At 56.2% G+C, this 6,755-nt stretch overlaps 1 long non-coding RNA gene across 1 annotated transcript in view; it reads left to right on the top strand.

The window, feature by feature from the left end:
• The first annotated feature begins 239 nt into the window (after positions 1-239).
• The window catches only part of LOC116889286, an 8,961-nt gene continuing 2,445 nt past the window's right edge, over positions 240-6,755 (top strand). Inside the window, exons 1-3 of the long non-coding RNA XR_004386371.1 lie at positions 240-657; positions 3,314-3,469; positions 6,145-6,301. This is a non-coding gene — a long non-coding RNA (uncharacterized LOC116889286). The remainder of the gene's footprint in view (positions 658-3,313; positions 3,470-6,144; positions 6,302-6,755) is intronic.

Below are 6,755 nucleotides of genomic sequence, written 5' to 3' on the forward strand. Positions count from 1 at the left end.
AGAAGTATCCAAAGACACCTGGCCGTTTCTGCCTTGTCCAGGGATTTTGTGGAAGGAGAGAGATGGTTCTGGAAGGAGCAGATGTACAGTCTAGATTCTTAAAAGTCTGGGAACCAGTGTTTCTGTGTCTGTTTATGCCTCTAGGTCTCTCTCCCTCTCCCTCTCCCTCTCCCTCTCCCTCTCCCCCTCCCCCTCCCCCTCCCCCTCCCGCTCCCTCTCCCTCTCCCTTACCCCCCTTCCGTGTCTCTGTGTCTGTCTCTTTGTGCTTTTGTGACTATGAATCTATGGGTTGTGTGAGCCCAGGTCTGGATCCAAGGCCCGAGAGTGTTTGTTGTGAAGCAGGTCCAGTGAGAGTCCACGTTGTAGCAGTCCTTTCTGGGCTGAGGTCAGCGTTGTGTGAGAAGGACAGGTTGGATTGTGAGGGGAAGCCTTAAGCCCGCATGCCTGGCTTGGGGTGGTATATTCATTCTTTCTTTGGATATGTCCTCGTCTTCTGCTCAGGGTGCCGGGCGACCTGGAGTTGGGATTGCGGACTTGATCTTCCCGGACCTTCTGAGGCCTCGGTCGTGGACAGATGGCGGCTGGATGACTCTTTGGCCCAGCATCAGCCTAAAGTCCCATTGAAGGGATGCAAGAGATAGCAAGCTGTGTGCACGAGTAAGTGGGCCGAGGTTTCCTGGGCTCTTCTTGTCATCTCCCCATCGGAGCAGGGGCTCAGGCCAGGGAAACTGAAGGCCTGTCAGTCACACACAACAGCCCACCCCATGGCACCAGGTCCACTGGAGAGCCTCCTCCTGCCTGGTGGGAAGGCAGTGCTGTGCCTAGTGCCCCACAGAGCAGTCTGGTGGCCTCCAGCAGCCCTCGTCTCCTCTCGGGTCATCCTGTGAGGGCCTTCTTGGGTGGCTGCCTTGATTAGAAAGTTGAGTGTGCCCTGGGAGCTTGGAGTTTGCACCCTGAAGAAGGAAGAGAAGGTGCTGCCTACAGTATTAGACAGCCGTGTGTGGGCGGAGTCAGGCAGGCAGCTGCTGGTTCCCTGGGCCCGCCCACCTCAGACCAGTGGCCTTTCTGGGCACTTAGTGGGCAGTGTCAGCTCCTGGATATCAAGTCGAGGCATTTCTTTCTTTCTTTCTGAGGCTCCGCCCCTACGATCCACATTGGCACTGACCTTGTGTGGGGCTCTCTGAGGGTCCACTGCAAGAACATAGTCACGCCCCTTTGTGCTTGCCTGCCTCTGCCAGATGTTTCAGTTGCTGGGAGATGCCCTGCAGCTGAGGTTGCCTGAGATTTGCACCCTTCCTATCATCTCTGACTTGTGCTCCTACTTTTCCGTGACACTTAAACCCCTCAATACTCCCGAATCTTCTAGACAAGCTCCACCCAGCACACTCGAGTGGGGGTTTGCACACACACACACACACACACACACACACACACACACACACACACTGCCGCCCCCACGCACTGGCCAATACACATGGACACATAGGCGCAGACCAGAACATACAAAAGTATGTCTTGGGGAACCCCAGTGTCCTGCAGAGAGACCCATCTGAGTGTAGCAGAAGTCCTAGTGCTGGTCGGCCATGTTGGTGGTTTGTGGCGGCGGCATTTTTGTGTTTTTTGACACGGAAAGGGCCGAGGGAGAGCGCCAATGCCGACCCATGGTTAGCATTCGCAGTGCACTACTGCCATCAAGCGGAATTGTTTCGAGGATTCCTCCTGCAGGCTACTTCGCCTCTCTCAACATGGCGGCGGTCCTGCTAGTGTCTAGGATGTTTCCTGATTAAACGGGAAGGACCAGGGCTTTCCGAGGGATTGGTGGCCGAGGAGAGGCCTGTGAGCCTCCATGATGCAGCTGTCCAGAGGACAGCACAGGCCACACAGGGTTTGGCTAGATGGACTCGGCGAGCCCAGCCTCCCAGGTCCTGAGCTAGGGCTGGCAGACATCTTAGGTTGGACAGGGTGCCCTGGATCCCTGTACAGGGGAATCTGCACCCAGGCCTGCAACTGGGTGTTTGCGGGCAACTTGTCCTGCCCGTCCCTGTGCACCAGATAGATCCAGGGTCCCCTGGTTTTCATTTCAGTCTCCCCAGCACCTGCCCTCCGGGACGACAACTCCTGACGCCCCACCACCACCCCATGTTAGACCCAGAGACAAGGGGCGAGAGGACAGGCTACACAGCTACTCCAGGCTGTCTCCAAATCTCTGGGCCAGGTAGCCTTTGGGGTTCACATGTCTTTAATCCAAATAACTCACTGTTGGCCCAAGATGACCCCACCTCAAACCCTTCCTGTGACTAGCCAGTGTCATCTCTGATTTTCCTTTCCTTTCTTTTGGAAAAGGCTCTCTCTTTGAGCTCTTCAGCAGGTGGCAAGCAGGGTCCCAGTGGGCAGTGTCAGCTCCTGGTCCTCGAATCCAGGCCTTTGGTTCTTTGGCACACTGCACCCCTGTGGCCCGGGTTGGCACTGGCCTTTGTTAGGGCTCTTGGTAGCTGTGGGTAAAGTTCTGCCTCCTCTCTCATTGGCGCTCTAGATCTGGCTGTCGAGATGATGCTGTCCCGTAATTGTCCCACACCTGTCAGGAAAAGCCCTGGATGCCCAGAACAAGCAACCTCCCTGTGTGTACCAAGCGGACTAAGAGGCCAGGGTCAGCATTGGGGCTCAGGGGAAATGTGAACACAAACAGCCAGAGGATGCTGTGCTGCCAAGGGGTTCTCATGAGGGCGGGCTGGTAGGGTACCATCCGGGCAGGGTCCCTGGAAAGCCTCGTGGCTGTGCTGCCTCACTCCCAAGCAGGAAGCATTACTCTTGGTTCACCTTCCCTAACATCCAGGCAGATGAGTCAGAAAGAAGTATCCAAAGACACCTGGCCGTTTCTGCCTTGTCCAGGGATTTTGTGGAAGGAGAGAGATGGTTCTGGAAGGAGCAGATGTACAGTCTAGATTCTTAAAAGTCTGGGAACCAGTGTTTCTGTGTCTGTTTATGCCTCTAGGTCTCTCTCCCTCTCCCTCTCCCTCTCCCTCTCCCTCTCCCTCTCCCTTACCCCCCTTCCGTGTCTCTGTGTCTGTCTCTTTGTGCTTTTGTGACTATGAATCTATGGGTTGTGTGAGCCCAGGTCTGGATCCAAGGCCCGAGAGTGTTTGTTGTGAAGCAGGTCCAGTGAGAGTCCACGTTGTAGCAGTCCTTTCTGGGCTGAGGTCAGCGTTGTGTGAGAAGGACAGGTTGGATTGTGAGGGGAAGCCTTAAGCCCGCATGCCTGCCTTGGGGTGGTATATTCATTCTTTCTTTGGATATGTCCTCGTCTTCTGCTCAGGGTGCCGGGCGACCTGGAGTTGGGATTGTGGACTTGATCTTCCCGGACCTTCTGAGGCCTCGGTCGTGGACAGATGGCGGCTGGATGACTCTTTGGCCCAGCATCAGCCTAAAGTCCCATTGAAGGGATGCAAGAGATAGCAAGCTGTGTGCACGAGTAAGTAGGACGAGGTTTCCTGGGCTCTTCTTGTCATCTCCCATCGGAGCAGGGGCTCAGGCCAGGGAAACTGAAGGCCTGTCAGTCACACACAACAGCCCACCCCATGGCACCAGGTCCACTGGAGAGCCTCCTCCTGCCTGGTGGGAAGGCAGTGCTGTGCCTAGTGCCCCACAGAGCAGTCTGGTGGCCTCCAGCAGCCCCGTCTCCTCTCGGGTCATCCTGTGAGGGCCTTCTTGGGTGGCTGCCTTGATTAGAAAGTTGAGTGTGCCCTGGGAGCTTGGGTTTGCACCCTGAAGAAGGAAGAGAAGGTGCTGCCTACAGTATTAGACAGCCGTGTGGGCGGAGTCAGGCAGGCAGCTGCTGGTTCCCTGGGCCCCCCACCTCAGACCAGTGGCCTTTCTGGGCACTTAGTGGGCAGTGTCAGCTCCTGGATATCAAGTCGAGGCATTTCTTTCTTTCTTTCTGAGGCTCCCCCCCCACGATCCACATTGGCACTGACCTTGTGTGGGGCTCTCTGAGGGTCCACTGCAAGAACATAGTCACGCCCTTTGTGCTTGCCTGCCTCTGCCAGATGTTTCAGTTGCTGGGAGATGCCCTGCAGCTGAGGTTGCCTGAGATTTGCACCCTTCCTATCATCTCTGACTTGTGCTCCTACTTTTCCGTGACACTTAAACCCCTCAATACTCCCGAATCTTCTAGACAAGCTCCACCCAGCACACTGAGTGGGGTTTGCACACACACACACACACACACACACACACACACACACACACACACACACACACACTGCCGCCCCCACGCACTGGCCAATACACATGGACACATAGGGCAGACCAGAACATACAAAAGTATGTCTTGGGAACCCCAGTGTCCTGCAGAGAGACCCATCTGAGTGTAGCAGAAGTCCCTAGTGCTGGTCGGCCATGTTGGTGGCTTGTGGCGGCATTTTGTGTTTTTGACACGGAAAGGGCGGAGGGAGAGCGCCAATGCCGACCCATGGTTAGCATTCGCAGTGCACTACTGCCATCAATCGGAATTGTTTCGAGGATTCCTCCTGCAGGCTACTTCGCCTCTCTCAACATGGCGGCGGTCCTGCTAGTGTCTAGGATGTTTCCTGATTAAACGGGAAGGACCAGGGCTTTCCGAGGGATTGGTGGCCGAGGAGAGGCCTGTGAGCCTCCATGATGCAGCTGTCCAGAGGACAGCACAGGCCACACAGGGTTTGGCTAGATGGACTCGGCGAGCCCAGCCTCCCAGGTCCTGAGCTAGGGCTGGCAGACATCTTAGGTTGGACAGGGTGCCCTGGATCCCTGTACAGGGGAATCTGCACCCAGGCCTGCAACTGGGTGTTTGCGGGCAACTTGTCCTGCCCGTCCCTGTGCACCAGATAGATCCAGGGTCCCCTGGTTTTCATTTCAGTCTCCCCAGCACCTGCCCTCCGGGAAGTCAACTCCTGGCCCCCAGCACCCCATGCTAGACCCAGAGACACTGGGCGAGAGGACAGGCTACACAGCTACTCCAGGCTGTCTCCAAATCTCTGGGCCAGGTAGCCTTTGGGGGTCACATGTCTTTAATCCAAATAACTCACTGTTGGCCCAAGATGACCCCACCTCAAACCCTTCCTGTGACTAGCCAGTGTCATCTCTGATTTTCCTTTCCTTTCTTTTGGAAAAGGCTCTCTCTTTGAGCTCTTCAGCAGGTGGCAAGCAGGGTCCCAGTGGGCAGTGTCAGCTCCTGGTCCTCGAATCCAGGCCTTTGGTTCTTTGGCAGACTGCACCCCTGTGGCCCGGGTTGGCACTGGCCTTTGTTAGGGCTCTTGGTAGCTGTGGAGTAAAGTTCTGCCTCCTCTCTCATTGACGCTCTAGATCTGGCTGTCGAGATGATGCTGTCCCGTAATTGTCCCACACCTGTCAGGAAAAGCCCTGGATGCCCAGAACAAGCAACCTCCCTGTGTGTACCAAGCGGACTAAGAGGCCAGGGTCAGCATTGGGGCTCAGGGGAAATGTGAACACAAACAGCCAGAGGATGCTGTGCTGCCAAGGGGGTTCTACGCAGGGCGGGCTGGTAGGGTACCATCCGGGCAGGGTCCCTGGAAAGCCTCGTGGCTGTGCTGCCTCACTCCCAAGCAGGAAGCATTACTCTTGGTTCACCTTCCCTAACATCCAGGCAGATGAGTCAGAAAGAAGTATCCAAAGACACCTGGCCGTTTCTGCCTTGTCCAGGGATTTTGTGGAAGGAGAGAGATGGTTCTGGAAGGAGCAGATGTACAGTCTAGATTCTTAAAAGTCTGGGAACCAGTGTTTCTGTGTCTGTTTATGCCTCTAGGTCTCTCTCCTCTCCCTCTCCTCTCCCCTCCCCTCCCCTCCCCCCCTCCCCTCTCCCTCTCCCTCTCCCCTCCCCCCCTTCCTGTCGTGTCTCTGTGTCTGTCTCTTTGTGCTTTTGTGACTATGAATCTATGGGTTGTGTGAGCCCAGGTCTGGATCCAAGGCCCGAGAGTGTTTGTTGTGAAGCAGGTCCAGTGAGAGTCCACGTTGTAGCAGTCCTTTCTGGGCTGAGGTCAGCGTTGTGTGAGAAGGACAGGTTGGATTGTGAGGGGAAGCCTTAAGCCCGCATGCCTGGCTTGGGGTGGTATATTCATTCTTTCTTTGGATATGTCCTCGTCTTCTGCTCAGGGTGCCGGGCGACCTGGAGTTGGGATTGCGGACTTGATCTTCCCGGACCTTCTGAGGCCTCGGTAGGTGGACAGATGGCGGCTGGATGACTCTTTGGCCCAGCATCAGCCTAAAGTCCCATTGAAGGGATGCAAGAGATAGCAAGCTGTGTGCACGAGTAAGTGGGGACGAGGTTTCCTGGGCTCTTCTTGTCATCTCCCCATCGGAGCGGGGGCTCAGGCCAGGGAAACTGAAGGCCTGTCAGTCACACACAACAGCCACCCCATGGCACCAGGTCCACTGGAGAGCCTCCTCCTGCCTGGTGGGAAGGCAGTGCTGTGCCTAGTGCCCCACAGAGCAGTCTGGTGGCCTCCAGCAGCCCTCGTCTCCTCTCGGGTCATCCTGTGAGGGCCTTCTTGGGTGGCTGCCTTGATTAGAAAGTTGAGTGTGCCCTGGGAGCTTGGGTTTGCACCCTGAAGAAGGAAGAGAAGGTGCTGCCTACAGTATTGACAGCCGTGTGGGCGGAGTCAGGCAGGCAGCTGCTGGTTCCCTGGGCCCGCCCACCTCAGACCAGTGGCCTTTCTGGGCACTTAGTGGGCAGTGTCAGCTCCTGGATATCAAGTCGAGGCATA

Source organism: Rattus rattus, chromosome X, assembly GCF_011064425.1.
Source record: "Rattus rattus isolate New Zealand chromosome X, Rrattus_CSIRO_v1, whole genome shotgun sequence".
Lineage (NCBI taxonomy): Eukaryota > Metazoa > Chordata > Mammalia > Rodentia > Muridae > Rattus > Rattus rattus.